This window comes from Amblyomma maculatum, chromosome 1, assembly GCF_055883805.1.
Source record: "Amblyomma maculatum isolate TAMU_Amacu chromosome 1, ASM5588380v1, whole genome shotgun sequence".
Classification (NCBI taxonomy): domain Eukaryota; kingdom Metazoa; phylum Arthropoda; class Arachnida; order Ixodida; family Ixodidae; genus Amblyomma; species Amblyomma maculatum.
This window is the reverse complement of record NC_139344.1, coordinates 382,589,120-382,609,798: the sequence shown is the minus strand read 5'-3', so window position 1 is coordinate 382,609,798 and position 20,679 is coordinate 382,589,120.

The window sequence follows — 20,679 nt, the reverse complement described above, 5'->3', positions numbered from 1 at the left end:
ATTGGTACTATCATTTCAGTAACTATATCGTCACTGTCATCGCTACTATCCGCCTCACCATAGACAAGGAGAATTACGATCGGCTTCTCACGAGCCCGCGTGGTGTAGTGGTGAGCGCGCTCGGCTGAGGATCGGTGGGCTAGATGTCCGATTCACGGTGGAGACGGATTTTTTTTTTTTTTTATAATTTCATGCGGCGGACGCTCCCGGCGATCACATCCAGCGAACGGACACGAACGTTGTCATGAGCCTAGTAATGTTTTCAGCTTGAAGTTCGGTACTAATCTAACCAAGCGCTCACGCTCTAACGACCATTTTGGTTTTGGATATTTCACTCTTCAACTGACCTCATATGATGGCGTCGTCATCGGCAGAACCTTCCACGAGTACTGTTGGCGATCTCTGAGAGCGCGATCGTCTTCGGAAGAGGCAGTCAAGAACACTGACTACGGAAGGGGACGGACAGCGCGATCGCCTAAAAAAGCGTCAGGCGCAACATGCAATCCTGCAGTGGAACAATCTAGGCGTATCACGGATTAGACAGCAAATTTTTACTCTTACGAAGCCTTTTACTCGAAACCGAAACTTCAAACACTCGTAAATGTCGCTCGTGGTTGAGGTCGGGCAGAGGGGGGACGATGGTGACAGTGGACCGGTGGACCGCCCCCTAACTGGGAAGGAGTGGGTGCTTAGTGGGTGGTGGATGGTACTTCCGAAGGGCAGCTGGCTTCCCTCCTGCGTCTCTGAATTCAATTTTGCCGTCGCTTTTTTCGTCTCGTGGGGGGATGTTTTGTGAAGGGTTGGGGCAGATGATTTGGTCATGGTTGTCATTTATGAAGGGTACAAATTGGTGAGAGCGGGGGTGGGAAGCCCGTGGGCTAATATGGCGAAGCGCTGCATGTTGCCTTACGCTTCTGCGCTATGAAGGCTTCACTCTCAGACGCTATACCACGAGTCAAACGCCGATACTTTCACATTGTGATGCCGGTACCACATTCGCATTAACAGGAACAGAGACGCTCAACAACGAATGCCCTATTAACGAAAAGGTGACTAAGGTAAAAATGGCATGCCAGCAATTACCTTTCCGGCTCTAACTAAAATAGCAGAGAGCTCCATGCGGATTTTCTCTACCCTGGATAAAATCAACGCCGCTGCAAATTTGTATTCTCTCAGCCACTGTATGCGAAATAGTGTAAATAGAAAATAACCGCCAGCGGAAAATTTGAAGACCGCTTTTGAGGAAGTGAAAACTTTAGTACCCGTCTAGCAACAGTGTGAACGCCTCAACACGGCCACAAGGGAAGGGAGAAAGGTGAGAGCGTCAGAGGTGCCGCAGTCAGGGTTCTGGTGTAATTTCGAACACGTGGGGGTCTTTAGCGTGCGCTGAGAAGTTCTCCTTGGTGAGGGCTGACATCGCACAGCACACGGGCTCCTATTGCGCTTCTGTCGGCGGAATAAAAATGTTGCATGCAGCTGAGGAAAGAGGGGAAAGTCAGGAGTAACAAAAAAAAATTAAAAAAAAATAACGAGCAATGTATTCGCATAGAGATAGAACAAAAAAATAACAGGGCAAGAAACGCCATGGCGACCGCAAATGTCGCGTTCTTGGAACAGCTCACTGTCAGAAAAATTAAGAGGGAAGGATCAGATAATTCGACGTCCGTTAAACAATTCATGCATTTTCTGTTGCGCGCTGACGTGCGCGTAAATATAAACAGTGCGCGGCACATTAGCATACATGATGGCGCACCTATATAGAGAGATAGATCAATGAAAAGTGCATGACGCGGCCACGAGCTGCGGCACCGTCACCACCCAGCGCGCCTACACTTCCCGCTGGGTGCTCATGGGTTATTCAACGTGAAAACGTCATTTCCGCTCGCACTCGGCGGCAGCTGCACAGCGGCAGCTTTGTAGAAGACGTGGAACACCCTCCCTCCCTTCCTTCCATCCGCCCACTAACGAAATGCCACCGCCGGGCGCCTAACGTTGAGAACATATACATATGCATAGACGTAAAGCGCATAAAAGACTTCTCCCTATACCAACTCCTCAATCTCGTTCGGTCCTTATTTTCCTTTTTCTCTGCGCCGCCCACACCTGTTGTTATCCGCTCTTTCCTTTCGACGCGAGCACGCGTTATCCCCAAATGTGGCGAAACTTGATGCAACTTGCTATTAGATTCAGCTGGATCTGTCTGGGCTGCGCTGTTTCCGGTTTGTCTATTTCGAGATCAGTGGTTATAGTCAACATTTCTTTCGGCCGACCTAGCGAGGCGCATTCGCGCTTCGCGACGAACGACTGTCCCCGGAGACGTTTGGTTTGATCTTCGTGAGCAGGCGACGTAGAAAACAGGGTTTTTAAGAACAGGCGATGGTGCCACCAAAGTAACGGGGAAAACAAGCCGACGGATCATTTGCTTTAGTCGATGTCAGCAATGAGGAGGAAAAAAAAATGCGACCAAATAGAAAAGAAAAATTACAAAAGAAAAATAACGCGGATCTTTAAAATAAGAAAATGAGTGTCGGTATTTGTGCAAGCTCTGTTCGGATAATTCTAAAATGGCGCGCATAACAGTGAAAACATATTTTTTTTTTAATGCGGAATTTACGACAATAAAAATATCTATGAGAGCTTTTTCCACTATGCCGAGAGAGTTTATTTCGCCTTACTTATAAGAACGTGGTAATTTTGCTGCTAGGTGAGCAAAGCTCGTTACAAAGAACTATCACCCATTTCCTGCAAGGGCAAAATGTCTCCAGTCGTGAAAATGGTTTCTGTAACTTGATGCAGCTGGTATTGAATGGCTTAATTCAGCTTGATACAGTCGTTTACCCATTTCGAATATTTAATTTTACTATAATGCAGGCGTTAATTAGTAAGTTATTCCTTCAGCCACTGCTCTTCTCTCTGTGTCCGCCTTGATGGTCATTTTATGCCTGTACAAACGCGCCATAACTCGTGCTTGGCTGATTCACGAACGAAACTAGAGTCTTGAATGAACGACACGATGGCTGCACCTCACGACTCTGGCAGAATTTTTGTGTGTTCGGAAGAGTTTAAGCACCGCCGTACTGTAAATGCGCTTTAAACGCAGTAACTATGATCTCGGGACAAACGCAGCCAAGAACGCGTCGTAGCATGATTCCGTTCTCTCAATGGTACCATTCCGTAGCTTCCTCCTTGTAGAGCCACGAAGTGCATGCGTTTATTATGCGGAAGCACCGCAACCCGTTGGTCGTACGAGGCGTGTATTTCGCTGTTTCCTATCGGAGCCTTACATCACCACCTCCTTCACGTCATATACGTGTCCTGATTCAAACAAGTACGCTCCAATGCTAATTTCCGCTGCAAAATAAAAGAACTAAAAATTCGGCCTTCCAAGTCATGTATTTATGTCAGAATGTCTAAATTTATTATCCCACATTTTCCTGTGGTGTCTTCGGCTTCGCTGCCCAGTCAGCTACGGCGACTACATCGGAGCGGTGGTAGGAGATCCTGCAATACTCTCGCCGTTACTCACTGGGAGGCGTTGGCGTGCTATGCGATCGCGGCGACTCCTAGCGAATGCCCTTAGCACATGCGCTAGCGCATGCAGCTAATGATAATGGTAATTTGTGGTTCTAGTTATTGATGACTGATTGGTCTGGGCTAGGCGATGGTGAGGTGAATTAATAATTGCTAATTAATTGGCGAATACATGAAATAAGTAAATGGAAAATAAAAAATAAAAAGGAGGTTAAAATGAGTCAGAATGCACAGAGTGAAAAGGCAATATTTGATTATGGTAATTATGAAAACTTCAGCTGATGTAATTGATCAACTAATTCATAAAAAATTAAATAAAAAAAATAAAAATGCGCTAAAAGGCGTGAAACCACTCGGAATGGAAAGCCAAAGCCAAGTATCGGTGTATTCGAAATAAACATTTAAAAACATGCAAATAATAACTACAATTAAAAATAAACAGCTCAGAAACATCCTCCGTGTGTGTGTGAAGCGCTATCATTTCATACCTTAAAAGGCGAAGGTTAAGTGTCCTTCTAGATTTTTTAGTTTTGACTTCGATGCAATCGGCGCACGTAGACTACAGCAAGGCGTCGGTTACGTACTGTATCTGCCTGTATTGCAAGCGTTCACAGTCCATGATGCCGATCGAGCGAACAGCGTTGTGGATTTTTTTTTTTTTTTTTTTTTTTAAGGATGTTACGAGTTACAGGAAGACTGCTGAACTGAAAGCAGCTAGACCTTTTTTTTTTTTTTTTGCCCTTGGTTTCAGAGCTCAAGATTATATTGCGAAATATAAGGCTGCCAGTACTGAAGGACGTAGTCCAGATTTTAAATTTTATTAGCATTGAGCTTCGAAATATTGGTAAAAAACGTTCCATTGAAACCTAATTAAGTCGGCTTTCCCGTGTTGCATACTGACAAAAGGGTGAAAAGCCGGGCTCGCCTACGACGTTGACGACCTTATATTTCGCAATAGAATCTTGCGGCCTAGAAGCGAAAAGTAAAACGCTGATTATGTAATGAAGAAAATGTAATAATGGAGAATATTATGTAAGGAAGAAACGACCATCTCGGCCGCTAGGCTCTCAGATTTCGAGAATACGATATCCGTGTAATTTGCCCCTACGACCGCAAGCACTCTGACTCCGTCGCTCTCACTCGGTCACCGCTCTCCTTGTCTTGACAGCTGTTCCCCACCCCTGAGGCTTCACTGAGAGTAATTCTCTTCTTCGGCGATATGCGTTCTGAGCAGTTACGAGATTCTTGGATTTCTTTTACAGTCAATATCTTCAGCGTCCTATTTCTCCATAAGGGACGGTATGATTTAATGACGGAATACTCTGATGGCAGAAAAGGGCTCCTTTTCATCCCACGCCGCTTGCTTTCCGATGTCGTTTTCGATGTACGTACGTACGTACGTACGTACGTACGTACGTATGTATGTATGTATGTATGTATGTATGTATGTATGTATGTATGTATGTATGTATGTATGTATGTATGTATGTATGTATGTATGTATGTATGTATGTATGTATGTATGTATGTATGTATGTATGTATGTATGTATGTATGTATGTATGTATGTATGTATGTATGTACGTACGTACGTACGTGTGTGTGTATGTATGTATGTATGTATGTATGTATGTATGTACGTATGTATGTATGTATGTATGTATGTACGTACGTACGTACGTACGTACGTACGTACGTATGTATGTATGTATGTATGTATGTATGTATGTATGTATGTATGTACGTACGTACGTACGTATGTATGTATGTATGTACGTAAGTACGTACGTATGTATGTATGTATGTATTTATGTATGTATGTATACATACGTATGTATGTATGTATGTATGTATGTATGTATGTATGTATGTATGTATGTATGTATGTATGTATGTATGTATGTATGTATGTATGTATGTATGTATGTATGTATGTATGTATGTATGTATGTATGTATGTATGTATGTATGTATGTATGTATGTATGTATGTATGTATGTACTTTGCTTGTTTTTCCCGCCATCATATTGATCCGCAAACACTCATGCTGGCCCTCTGAAGACGTGCAGTCGACTTCGACTGGAACATCAATGGCAGGGCATGCACAATTTTGTGAGTCACTACCTTCGCTCCTGCGTCGCCTGTCAACGACTGTAGGCGTCCTCTTACCGCTCGTCTGGCCGGCTGCAGCCTTTCCTATGCTACGCTCGCCGTTTTGGTGGTGTGGACATGGCATCTTACAGCCGGCTCCCATGGAGTTCCGCTTGCAATCGATAGGTTATTGTAGCCGCCAATCGCCTGCCCTTTTATGCGGGGACCACCGTACATCCAGCGGTAACAGCCCGAAATGACGCTCATTTCATTCTCAACCACTTCGACCACTGGCATGTACAGTCTACGTCGCCTTGTGTGGAGCTCGATCGGCGCACTTACCCCAATAAAAATCGATACCTCGTCGCAGTTTCTACAATTTACAACCAATGCTTGTACGGAAGTAGTTCCACACAGACCTGTGAAGAAGCTGAGTATGAGCACTTTGTCCGCAAATTGTAGGCTGATTTTTATATTAAGGTTTTATTGCGGCATGAGCACTTCCTGAGCGCTCTACACAAGGGTGACGTCGACTGTACAGACCCGATCAAAAATTACTGAGTGACAGAGGCCGTGTGTTTGTCCGAAGTCATCCAAGTGCTCATCTCATTTTCCAGATCCGTTCACCAAGCGACTACAGTGTAACCCCCGCAAACAAACTGCGTCACAGAGCACTGGAACAGTACTTTTGGGGACGGGCTCGCTATATATATTACATCTGATTCTTCCCATTGCGACTAGGTACTGCCATTTGTAACGTTGGCGTATGATACTGTCAATCTAGGAAAAACTGATTTGGTTTTTCTCCTTTTTCCTCTTATAAGGCCATGGACCACCCTGTACACTTGAATTAATTTTGTCATACCATCCAGATGCCCCGGAGTAAACTGCTCCACAAGAAATCGCACACACAGAAGGCTGAAGAGTGTTGCCAGCTAGCCCAAGCAAGCAATGCTATCGCAAAGACCAGTTCGAAAGCGACAATCCCGCTCCAATGTTTCCGCCAACAATACCACCTATATCAAATGGTCCACCAGGTACCATGGTCCTTACCGCTTCATCGCATGTCTGCCGCCCACAACCAAATACCATGGACCAGCTTATGCACTTGACATAATTTTGCCATTCCATCCAGATGCCCCTTAGTATACTGCTCCACCTGAAATCGCACACACAGAAGGCTGAGGACTGTTGTCAGCTAGCCCGAACCAGCAATGCTATCGCAAGGACCAGTACGAAAGCGACAATCCCGCTCCGATGTTCCCGCCGACAATACCATCTGCATCAAATTTTCCATCAAGTACCATGGTCCTTACCGCTTTGTTTAATACATGTCTGCCGACGACATCTCCATTGAACCGGTTACGCCTTCCCTCGGAACGCCGCCGCCATGTTCGCGAGGTTGTCCACGCTGGCCGTATCTTGATGTCTATTCGGCGTGAGTGGCCAGGATGGTGAATCCTTATCGCCGGAGCCCTTGTAAGGAAGATGATGATGATGTCCTCAGTCAAAATTGCATATTCCCACGGCGGGGGATTGGCCAGGGTACATTGCAGACACTAAGTATATCCGGTCGAGGAGTGAAGTACTTAGATAAATATGGGTGTTTAGATAGAATTTGGAAAAAATAAAATGCACACAAAAAGCATTGAAATCGCACCTAGCATAGGATTCTGCCTGATGAAATTATGTAATCACGAACAGAATTTCAAGGCATATCCCGTTACGCTTGCCTTAAAGGAGAGGAAAACACGAATGCTTGGAGGAAGCCCTTATCTAGAAGTACATTTTACGGAGAGATGCGAACTGAAAAAATTGTCTGCGGATGCAATTTCTCCAGACGACTCACGGAGATTAATAATGGATAGACCTGACCGACATCAACACAGATTTAGTTGTGGTATTCTGCAGCGCAAGAGATTATAGACACCTCACATTGCCTTAAACTGCACATGCGCCAATGACAAGGCAATTTCAGGTGTTGCTAATCCGCTGCTGAAAGGACAGGCTCGTGACTCAAGTAATGAAGACTGGACATTTTGATATCGTGCTAATGTTAAGTACACGGTATTAAGCATGTACGGAAAAAGAGGTCCTCCAAGTGCGGACTTTGCAAAAAAATTTGCCCTCTCGTTAATGTAATGCCAAAGTGGTCAGGAACCCAATGAAAACCCCTTCTGTAGTATGAAGGGAAAAACATAAAAAAAAAATGGAAAGGCAAAGCAGAGTATCCCTCTAATTTTCGTGCGCTGTCAACACAGATAGACTGTCACAAAGCAAAATAACCTTAACGATATTACTACGAATCTTTATTAAGGCCGAATCAATGGCCAGAAACTCTGCAACAAATATAGGCGTATAGTCAGGGACCTGAAATGAATAACTCCAGTCAGCAGCCCGGGAATATATGCCAATATCTGCTTTTTTATTCTTCTGGGAGGCATCTGTAAAAATGACAATATGGCTCGGAAAATTGTAAATTGAAAATCGGAAAGATGATGAACGCTCAGCGCTGCGGCACTTCATCGACGTCACAAGACATCAGGGTGCAATAAGCCTCGCGCTAAAGCCGTTGTCTGCGATTGGTTATTGTGTCCTAACGGTCTGAGCTGTTGTCTGTTCTAGCTGTCGCACCCAGTTAACAAAGCCCTTCTTCACATTGTTAATTTCAGTTAAATATAATTGTTTAATTTTGCTCTCTTAGGTATATAATTGCGGTCTTGCTTTGCAGTCCACATCTAGAAACTGTACCTGTATTATGCCTTCGCATTTTGATTTTCAATTAAGATATATACAGTGATTAAACCCAGAAGCTCTGATTATAACATCATCGGGTATAGTTCTGAACGCCGCAAAGTGACTCCATTGCGGATATTATTACGACTGGATCGACATCACTTCGTCGCTGTAGCGATGGAATATGGATTTAGCTGCTGCAGCATCAATCATTCATTCATTCATTCTTGAATAATTAATTAATTAATGGCTCTCGGCCGTTGTTTGGGTAATTAGGGAATTAGTGCGGATGGGTGTGTAGCTTCTCGCTTCTCGATTCTTTTTTGTCCTCGATGCTTTCCATGCTGCGGATCTTCTCGTTGCAAGTCGACCTGTCTTACCCCATATTTCATATCCGATTATACAACGGTATATAGAATCACAAGTATTCAGTACTTTTTTTAGCCTTGGGTTCATATTTATAATAGCCAACTGCCTACCGTGGGAGGATGGTAGAGGGTTGGCTAATGTATATATAAAAATCGACGGCTAAAAAAAAAAAAAAAACACTGAATAATTGTGATTGTATATGCCGGTGCAAATTCGTATATGGGCCATGTCTCTGATTCGCCGAGCTGGATACTCCGAATGAATCTGAGAACGATAAAGCAAAATGCGCTAACAAAAAACATTACCACACACAAATGCACACACAGCATTATCGCAGGGTGCGTATATATAGCCATTCAAATTAAGAAATTGTGACATGGTTTTCGCGCTACGTGGAGCCGATGCGGCACCACACCGCGATTCAGGTGCATCTCAAAGGCGTAGGGTACAGCGCTATGAGAAGCTCTGTGCAACCTCCATTGTTCAGCGGGATATTGCAAAATTAGTGCTGCAAAAGATAAAATCACCAACGTTTTCGCGCACAGCACGTGTTGATCAGTGTGGATTTCTCAAGAATTCGATTTTGCGCAGGACGTAGAAAAGGAAGTTTGTGGTAATAAAGGTTGTGACTGGTAGGGATGGTGGTAGACTATTGTAGTACTATAGAAGTGTAATGTATTGTGGCAGTGGTAGTGATAGTAGCAGTGATGTATAGGAATAGTAGTGCTACTTGTAGATAATAGATTTTCACATTTAAAGGCCACTGTGTGTTACAAGCTTCAGAGACTGGAGGACTCCGGATTAATTTCTACCACTTGTTTCTTTAAAGCGCACCGAGGTATCCATTCATACAATAAGTAGTAGACGGGAAATTAATTACTAGCAGCAGTACAGAACAGTTGTTAAAGCAGTAACAGCATTAGAAATCACAGAGAGAGTAGAATTTGTGCTTTTAAGAGTAATACTACCGTTGTGGAAGCTGTCGCAGTTCTCGTAGAAAATTTCGACACCTTAGAATTGTGCCACTTGACGTACTACCTTAGCACACAGCTGTGAAGTCTCCCAGCCGCATTGTCGTATATGTCTTTGCTGTGAGCTTCCATCTATTTCTTTTTTACACGTCTTGCCATCTTCAGAACCTGTTTCATGTCTGCACATGGCATTGGAAGGTATTTATTGCGACATCGTGGAAACGAACGAATCAGACTTAAGAGTGCTGGAGAAGCAGCGGTAAACATTTTTAGTACGCGCCCGACTGCGGACAGCTTTTATTCGCCACAGCACATATTGTTTGCGCAAGCCAACTCTTGCCCAACGTATGTAGATTGATCGCGCAAAGATTTCAGCCGATATATTGTTCTGGACTGTTTCAGAGGATTAAACTTAATAAGTGGCCACTAGAAGCTGTATTATGTGCATCGTATTTAGGCCTCAGTCGACGTTGTTTTGACTGCGGCAGTAAAGACTTGACCAGAGTTAAAATAAGGCCTAATATCACACTGAATTGCTTCGGTGTTCATGCTTGTGTGTGTGCGTGCGCCTCAGCTAAAATATCAACGGAACACTGCCCAGTCGTTACTGGTTTAATAGTTGTGAATTGTAACCTCCTACGCAAAAGAAAAGTTAAAAGGACAAATCCAGTGCTGGCAATAAATTCCAAGCAATAAACTACCAGAAAGTGCCCGTAAGCTTGTCGTTGTGGAACACGCAGAAATAAAAGTGCGTCTAACATACGGGGGCTGCAATGCCTAGCGCCACTTCCTTGGGCTCGAACATGGAGCGTGCCGCGAACTGAAACGAGCGCCTTTGGTTCTCCCACGCTTTTTCAGGTCCCCGACCTTCATGACGAAGATGCTCATTTTTGTAAAGCCCTGAAATGAGGTCTTTCCTCCTTCCTTCTTTTTTGTTACTTTTTCGGTCGCGTTCTAGTCAGCATTTTCTAACTTGATCACCAAAGTAAGAAGAAAGAGAAAATTTTGTACAGGTATCTCAAAGAGCTATGTTTCTGCTAAAAGAAGGGAGATAAATGTAGAATTCCGAGAACCTCTCAGAGTAAACAAAAACTTTCGAGCCACCGTTCGTGAATCTGCAGTGCCCAATTTACTTATTTTTCTTCTCACATCTAACTTGCGAAACACGAGACGCTTGCACCACAGCGATCATTATCTCACGTTTTGTATATGTGTAGTTGTTTTCGTGACCTCATCACACGGTCCTACAGCTTCGCGTTGGGCAGAATTCGGTACGCCTTCAGTCATTCTCACCAATGTTACATGCCCATGGAGCCACTGTGAATAACAAAAAGCGTTTATTTATTTCTTTTTTCATTCATGATTTTACATGTAAGTACATCAGCTATTTCTCATTGGCATTTGCTTTCCTAACTTTTCGATGGAGGCGAAAAGCATGTGCTGTGCAGGCGTGTGCTGTGCGATGTCAGTGCACGTTAAAGAACCCCAGGTGGTCGAAATTTCCGGAGTCCTCCACTACGGCGTCTCACATAGCCTAAGTTGCTTTGGGACGTTAAACCCCACAAACCAAACCAAACCAATCTTCAAAATGCCTGCCGGAATCCCCTCGCTTTCGGTGAAAGCTCTCAAGGCTGTGGTCATTTCGTTTTGGAGGCCGCAAATATAATACCTGAATACGCTGCTCTTTTCTTTTTTTTTTAAAAAAAAAAAGGAAAGAGCAGTCATAGAATATATCTGTTGCGAATGCAATAGAGCTGGAACTAAGGATTTGATTTAAAGCTATAACTCCTTATTGAAACAAACTTGGGGCGTTAGCAGGTAGGTCGGTCGTCTAGATTCTTCGTTTGCACTATGCCCTTAACTATAAGCTAAGTTATCTGAGGATCTAGTTTGTTCTGCGTTACTGAGTAATGATACAAAAACGAGTAGAGTCCATATTCTGACTTTGCGTCGTTTCAAAAGTGTCGTCATCTTCATGACCCCAAGTCGCCTAATTGAATGAAACGCAGGGACCAGAATTGTCTACCACTTCCGGTTCCGTCGTTTCCACCAATCAAGTGGCTCGATCTCATGGAGATAATGATATTTCTGAAAGCGGCGGAAACACGAATTAGAGACGCAAGTCCGGACGGAATCCCCAAAGGGCTTCGTTTACCAGTTAGCAAGTACTATCAACAACATACTGTTACGGTGCGCAATATCTAGATGACGACGACGCACTGGTGTGGTGTGGTGAAGAAGACGACGCTCAAGCTAAGCTGGGTTTGTGCTGGTGGTGTGAGCTTCTGAGAGCTATCTGGCTTTTACCGCTTTGTAAGTTTCCCTTAACATTGCGAGAGGTACTGGGATCGATACCAGCCGTGGCCTAGTGGTTAGAGCGCCCGTCTCGGCTGCGGGAGGTGGTCAGTTCGAAACCCACCGCCGGACACCCACCGGTAAAAATGGGTACAAGCGTCCCCCGGCCTGGTGCTCGGCTTTTACAGGGGTGTGCGTTTGGGAGAAGCTCCGTAAACCCACGCTTTTTCAGGTCCCCGACCTTCATGACGAAGATGCTCATTTTTGTAAAGCCCTGAAATGAGGTCTTTCCTCCTTCCTTCTTTTTTGTTACTTTTTCGGTCGCGTTCTAGTCAGCATTTTCTAACTTGATCACCAAAGTACGAAGAAAGAGAAAATTTTGTACAGGTATCTCAAAGAGCTATGTTTCTGCTAAAAGAAGGGAGATAAATGTAGAATTCCGAGAACCTCTCAGAGTAAACAAAAACTTTCGAGCCACCGTTCGTGAATCTGCAGTGCCCAATTTACTTATTTTTCTTCTCACATCTAACTTGCGAAACACGAGACGCTTGCACCACAGCGATCATTATCTCACGTTTTGTATATGTGTAGTTGTTTTCGTGACCTCATCACAACGTTTGCTTCTCGCAAAGTCAGACAGGCCGGAAATCCGGACTTGCCGTGGGACTGCAGTGATCTCTGAGAAGTGAACTTCATCAGTGACAGTGAACCTTTACGTCTTTCGACACGCTGGCTTAAAGCGTTTCGCACTTGAAACAAGGCATTTTCTGAGTTTTCGCGTGTGCAGGACACGACTCGTTTTCAGTTTTGAACCCCGTGAAACACGGTAACTCGAACCACATTTGCAGGCTGAAGTGTTCGAAACTATTTTGCCCCAGAAGGAGCGCAGCGGGGTTTGCGGAGCCTCTTCCAAGCGCACACCCCTGTGAGAGCCGGGCGCCAGGCCGGGGGACGCTTGTACCCATTTTTACCGGTGGGTGTCCGGCGGCGGGTTTCGAACGAACCACCTCCCGCAGCCGAGACGGGCGCCCTAACCACTAGGGCGCCCGTCTCAGTCGACGTTGTTTTGACTGCGGCAGTAAAGACTTGACCAGAGTTAAAATAAGGCCTAATATCACACTGAATTGCTTCGGTGTTCATGCTTGTGTGTGTGCGTGCGCCTCACAAGCATGAACACCGAAGCAATTCAGCAATTCAGGTGAGGGTCAAAGGAAGTACCTTTGCAAGACAAACAGAACCACCTTCGCAGGCTGCGAGGTTCGAAACTGGGTTTGGGCCCACTGCGGAGGAGGGGCGCGCAGCGGGGTTTACGGAGCTTCTCCCAAACGCACACCCCTGGAAAAGCCGAGCGCCAGGCCGGGGGACGCTTGTACCCATTTTTACCGGTGGGTGTCCGGCGGTGGGTTTCGAACTAACCACCTCCCGCAGCCGAGACGGGCGCTCTAACCACTGGGCGCCCGTCTCGGCTGCGGGAGGTGGTCAGTTCGAAACCCGCCGCCGGACACCCACCGGTAAAATTGGGTACAAGCGTCCCCCGGCCCGGCGCCCGGCTCTTTCAGGGGTGTGCGTTTGGGAGAGGCTCTGCTAACCCTGCTGTGCTCCCTCGGGGGCTTAGTTTCGAACAACCATGGTCTGCAAAGGCCGTGCTAGTGGTTAGAGCGCCCGTCTCGGCTGCGGGAGGTGGTTAGTTCGAAACCCACCGCCGGACACCCACCGGTAAAAATGGGTACAAGCGTCCCCCGGCCTGGCGCTCGGCTTTTCCAGGGGTGTGCGTTTGGGAGAAGCTCCGTAAACCCCGCTGCGCGCCCCTCCTCCGCAGTGGGCCCAAACCCAGTTTCGAACCTCGCAGCCTGCGAAGGTGGTTCTGTTTGTCTTGCAAAGGTACTTCCTTTGACCCTCACCTGAAGTGCTCCCTTAGAGCCTCAGCTGCAGCAGTCCTAGTGCAGCAGGGCCCAGCACCTCCACCAAATGTTAAGGGAAACTTACAAAGCGGTAAAAGCCAGATAGCTCTCAGAAGCTCACACCACCAGCACAAACTCAGCTTAGCTTGAGCGTCGTCTTCTTCACCACACCACACCAGTGCGTCGTCGTCATCTAGATATTGCGCACCGTAACAGTATAACAACAGACTCAGTGACTAGCCAAAAGTAGCCAAAATTATCCCATATCCAAAATCGAGTAACACGTACTTCGTAGCAGATTTCCGAACAATAACTTTAATTTGAACTTGCTGTAGAATGCTTCAGAATATTTTCTCATGGTTCATTACAGAACTGGTAGAAACTAAACTCATAATTCATCGTAACTAGCATTGATTTCGCCGCGGATTTTTCCCTCGCACGCAACGAGTGAAAATTATTTATAGTCTAGCACAAGCTCTTAACATCAGTCGCAAGCGTACGGGATATTTGTCCAGCTATCCGAAGTATTCGATAGGGTCACGTAAGCAAATCTTCCTCAAGCTGACCCCCATACTCGGTAATGCACCAACCACAAACTAAACAGTTTGTTAAGCTTGGTAACATGTTTTTAAATCTAGATAAAGCTTTCTCCGGTGTGTCCAATGGCATTGTTTGATTACGTTCCTTCTAATATTACTCTTAAATGACATAGAAAATGAAGTTGACATTTAATTTCGGTGGTTTTCAGAAGATTGCGTGCTTTCCCATGAGGTAATGACAGTGGAGATGAAATTAAAAACAACAACGGTGTAAAGAAAGTTTCGTAATAATTTAAATAATGGCAGGTTGAATTATTTCGAAAAGAATATAGTTTCAGTCTGAGTTACGAAGAAAAAAAAATATAGTTTTTTTTTTGTACTCCCTTAACAACATCGCATTACAAGTGTCACTAAGCATAAGGATCTAAAGGTTGTAATTTCCTGTGACCTAACTTGGACAGCGCATGCGAAAAATTATCCAACATGCCAAATAAAGAGTTATTCTTTCGAAGAAAACAACCTTAAGAGAGTCGAAATTCGAGATTCGCCTTGGCAATGTCGCACTTCTCCGACCAATCTTGGCATGTATGCAAATATAGTATATATATATATATATATATATATATATATATATATATATATATATATATATATATATATATATATATATATACTCGCACCTCCCCGTCTTCACACCCATCCCTCTTGTGGTGTGTCTGTCTCTCAGAGGTTCAGCGAAAAGGCATTGGTTCGTGTTTGTGTGTGTGTGTGTGTGTGTGTGTGTGTGTGTGTGTGTGTGTGTGTGTGTGTGTGTGTGTGTGTGTGTGTGTGTGTGTGTGTGTGTGTGTGTGTGTGTGTGTGTGTGTGTGTGTGTGTGTGTGTGTGTGTGTGTGTGTGTGTGTGTGTGTGTGTGTGTGTGTGTGTGTGTGTGTGTGTGTGTGTGTGTGTGTGTGTGTGTGTGTGTGTGTGTGTGTGTGTGTGTGTGTGTGTGTGTGTGTGTGTGTGTGTGTGTGTGTGTGTGTGTGTGTGTGTGTGTGTGTGTGTGTGTGTGTGTGTGTGTGTGTGTGTGTGTGTGTGTGTGTGTGTGTGTGTGTGTGTGTGTGTGTGTGTGTGTGTGTGTGTGCGTGCGTGCGTGCGTGCGTGCGTGCGTGCGTGCGTGCGTGCGTGGTCCATGGCGCAGACCACCATGGTGAGCACTGCTTCGGACTCGGAGCAATTTCCAAGTCAAGCCTTTGACAGTCACGTGATACAGCCAGAAAAGCTGCACCGCTTAGCATTTCTTTACATCTGCCTCTTTATAACTCGTTCTCCTCAAATTTTGTTATTGCGAAACACACAAGAAAACCTGGAATATGCTACAGTAATTCTCCTGCACTAAATAATAACCGACTCCAAGACTATACCTACCATGGTTTGTTATACCGAAAGGAGCCCTTTGAGATTGTCAGGCACCACCATGCGCGAGCACATGCTCTTTGCACGTTTGGAAAACCGTTTCTAGTTCGACAAGTAAAATTTGGGGGCACTTATGCTTGACCTTGAAATGTATGACACCGCAGCGTGTATTGGCCCCTTCGGACCTCTTGTCGATACAGGCAAAGAGACTGTTTCCTCCTTCAGAATCGTAGTCATTATATGCAAGACCACACAACACAGATATAAAGCTTCGTTTAAAACGAACGCCTTGGAAACGTGTCGGGTTGCATGGGTTCTACACTAAGCAACAACCGCCGATTATTCATCGCTAAATTAATTAGGCATGGTGAGTAATGGCATGCAAAGCGTACGTGTACTGCACGGGCGATGTACACGTACGTTGATGACCGGTTGCACGGTTTTGTTGGTTTATGGGGTTTTAACGCCTCGATGCAGTCAGGCTATGAGAGACGCCGTAGTGCGTTGGGCTTCGGACATTTCTACCCCTGGGATTCTTTAACGTGCACTGACATCGCACAACACACAGACGCCTTGCATTTCGCCTCCATCGAAAAGCGGCCTCCGCAGCCGGGATTCCATCCCGCATCCTTGGGCGCAGCTGTCGAGCACCCCAACCACTACATCACCTTCACGGCTGGCTGCACGTTCAGAAGCCCCAAGCATTTGAAATTATACTGAGCCTTCCTCTACGGCGTCTCTCATAGAGTGAGTTGCTTCTGAAGATTAAACCCTCTACACAAAAACAATCATGGCATGACATGACATGCATGCCATGGTCACTGATCACATGTGCTTAGTAATGTGCCCCATATGCATACACCGTTAGATACGACCCTGTTTCTTCGTCATTATGCCTAGTCATGACATGACAAGGCGATCGTATAGCATTTACTGCCTCATGATTGTTACGAGGACGAATGCAGCAAATCAAGAAACAAGGGTTGCACTCAACTCATTATTGGGCTGACTTGCTCCCTCAAATAACTTGACAACGTGGTGGCGATGATAGCATCAAAAGCGCTAGCTGGTGATCGAACTAGAAATGCCCGTCGCACTCGTCAGTGCTCAATACAAATTCGGCAATGAAACATCTAGGTAAAGCTGTAAAATGTGAAAGGACAACCTGGAACAATGCGAAAACATACGCGAGTGGCCAAAATTATTCGCGGAATCGGTATAAACCTTGGCCCAGCTTGCAGAACAATTAAAATTATAAATCGGTGCCCGGCCGCTTTGAGCATATACGTAGTCAAACAAATCATAACCATCGTGTTATTGTCTGTAGATCACACTGCGAGCTACGAGCAAACTGACAAGGTCGCACAGACGATCGACATTTGACAGATATGTTCCGCGTGGCGAAAAATTGGTTTTCTTATTCGTTGCTAACGACGTTTCTTATCAGCCTTACCACTGCCGATCTATGCCTAACAGAATCTCTTCCACGGAAACTATAGGGGGCATAATCTGCCACCTACCACGGCGATTCGAGCGGCCGTGTACCGACTATCCATTTCCGCATTCTATAAGGGGGGGGGGGGGGGGGGGGGGGGGGGGGGGAAGAACGTGGCCTACGATCCACAAAACAACACCCAAAAAATACCAGCCGCGGCAGTGATGGGCTTTATTCACAGCATTACACCAGCTCAGGATCTACATGTCGGAGCTCAAAGGATACTGTGCAGGTACACGGTCTATCAGCCATGCAGTGTGGAAGACGGAACGGCTCTATCACATTTGTCACAAAGCACCGACGCCTTGTGTGTCCTGCCACATCAGAAGGAAGCGAAGCGGATGACTCGCGCATTAAGGGTATGGTATAAAACATAGGCTTAAGGTGATTCCGCATAAAAGCCACGGCGAATGTCAGTTTGCGGTACCCCTTTACGTCCTCCAATGTGCACGGGATATTTTCCAACCACTGCTAGGGCGAAATTATGCTAAAATCATGTTTGAGCTAAAAAAAACTGAACATGTTATTAAATTATTTATGCTTTAGAACATTTTCCTTTGAATTTTTGTTTATCAATATTACGATATTGAACAAAACATTTCGCCGACAGTTACTGTTCAGTATTGTAGAACTTCTTAATTTTTATTTCTTTTTCGTACGCAGTGTCCTACAAACATGGCATTTAAGAACTTTTTTGTAATTGCATGTGGTGATTTAGTAATAAAAGAGAAGACATTTATGCTGCGTCATGCTCCACATTAAGAACGTCCTCCACACACAGGGAACTCTTGCAGAAAACTCCTAAAAGGGCGTGTAGTGGCGCTAATTACCAAGACACGCATTTTTAGCCCTTCCTGAGCATTGTGCGCTTTCCAGCTGGCATAAACTAGCATTGAATAATAACTTCACCACTTCACTTCACGAGCGCAGTGTCGTCTCACAGGCGCTCGAAGAAAACATTGTGATATGTTGGGACGATAGAAAAAAAAAATCAAGACAATCATATGATTAATAATAAATATGATTTCCTTAATATTCCATGGCTTGTGCTGGGCGACTTTTCCTCGCTACATTTAGATTAATATTACTCTTTTTTTTTTTTTTTACTGTTCTGATTAAGCCCGCCGCCGGGCACCTGTCGTCTTAATTGACTCGGGCTGCGGAAGCAAGACGCATGGCCTAATTCATTTGCATCCCTCGGCGGATTCTTGGCGCTAAGTGGGCCTCGTGAGAGTTGAATGAATGATGGCAGGACGTTAAGTGCCATAAACGCAAGAACACACGACTGCTTGGCGCATATAAGGAGGGGAGACGACGCCACACGGACTAGGCCGGGAGCGCAGCTAATGAGAGACAGCTCTTTTGGAGATGACTTATGACCTTCACGTTTTAGTATATCATTTACCACTCTTTTTTCATGTCTGAAGAAGTTTCAAAGAAAACACTATGGTAGGAAAAAAGGCAATATAGACCAAATATCGTAATCATCTGAATTGAGTTCACTGCACTAAGAAGTAACTGTTGAAAATATTTTTATTGATTAGAACAAGAAAAAATGTCTAGGACCGTGTGATGAAGCGCGGATCTAAACTTGGATAAAAGGTAGAGGTGCTGGTTCGTTAGAGACTGACGTTAAGGGTATTGGCTTCAAAACGGATGGACCTCTTCTTTGCTTTTACCTCGTGCTTTTCATGTAACTGTCTTCATGTAACGGTCCTTCTTCCATCAGCTGCTTCGATGCCAGAGTCACTTTTAAATTTTTATGTTAAATAAGACTTCGATGCCTGGCATTGGTATTGAACACTTCTGTCCCAACTGTGCTAAAGCACCGGTCTTTTGAAATAAGTCGTTTCTGGATCGCACTCTTGTCCCATTGTGGCTCAAGTATCACCGAATGTTTTATGTCAATTTTCGCATACTCTGATTATAGCACATTAGTTTTATTGACCGTGTTGACCGGGGTCTAGTGTGTCACTGCTTTCGTTCACTGGGAAGAAGGTTATGTTAATAATGCAGGAAGGTATTATTTTCACCTCTGCCCGATCCATTGTGCCCCCCCCCCCCTCCCCAAAGAAAAAAGCATTAGAGAAGTGATTCGGTCCAATCCACAGTTTAGGGCGTGGGCCAAGGTTAACTTGAAACATTTCAGGTGCCCTCATTACTCCAAAATTTCGGAATTTATACCCAAATTGTAGACGTGTCCCAATTATGTTCTATTTGGAAATTTTCGAGATGAACCCCCAGAGTTTAAAGGTCCCAGCCCAAGCGAATTTTTCGGGAGAAGACAGCGAAATTATGGGTTACACAACCAACTGGTACGGTAGGACACAAAAATTTCACGAGGGACAAGTGGCCCTTTTTAATTTCGCACTTTCTCCTAAATGGTTCCCATGGCGTCACAGTCTTATTGGACCAATCTGAGTTTTTCGGTGCTATTAATTTTTTTTTTTTTTTTTTTTTTTTTTTTTTTTTTGTGGACACCACTGCCGCCGCCGCATTTTTCTGCTCAAGAGAGCCGTAGATGGTTGGAATAGTTATCTGGTGGGATGCGCTACGGTAAGAGGCCGCCAACACTTGCTTCAGGGCTCCTTTCGAACAGTAAATAAGTGCCTGTCTGGGTAGGTATTATAGGTAGTTAAAAAAGGCGTGACAGATACATGGCAACGTCAGTTTGATCAAAATCCCACTTACTAACAAGAGGCATGAAGGGTGCTTAAAACTGCTTGCGCGGTGCAAATATGAAAGCCTAAGATTAAGAAGTGGATAAATGGGAGCCAAGGTTAATTAAGATGTAGATTTATGGGGATTAAGGAATAAATCAAGGTGGAATTGTAGTAGTCAAGTGACAGTCTATAAGACCTGTACGATCACGTGCCACGTGCCTCTCGTAATGACGTCCCAGCGATCTTTCGGGACCAATGTACCGCGCACCGCCGCCTGTTTATTAAATAAATTGGTTCAGAGGAAGGGAAAGGCGTCAATGGGGGAAAAAGATGCTTTTCGCCAAAATAATTGGTCGCCACTATCAGCTGACCAGAAGTGTTTCGTTTTCCTACCCATTTTGAGCTCTGTTCTCATCCCCCGACCAAGATTTTTTTGGCGGGGAGAGCTGGTGCGCCGTACGACCCGGCATCTAATTAAAACAGCTAACTATACAGCATGGTTTCCATGCTTGAATGCGTGGTCTAACTGTTTTTGTAGCGAGCGTTACATTGGCCACATTCTCACCATTTCGCCATGCCTGTCCGGTGCCGGTCCGTGCCTGTTTGAAGAGCGAGGAAAGAAGAAGAAGTAGTCGTGGGAGGCGGTAGCTGGCAGCTGACTTGGCCGAGCACTAATTGGACGTAGGGTTTCCT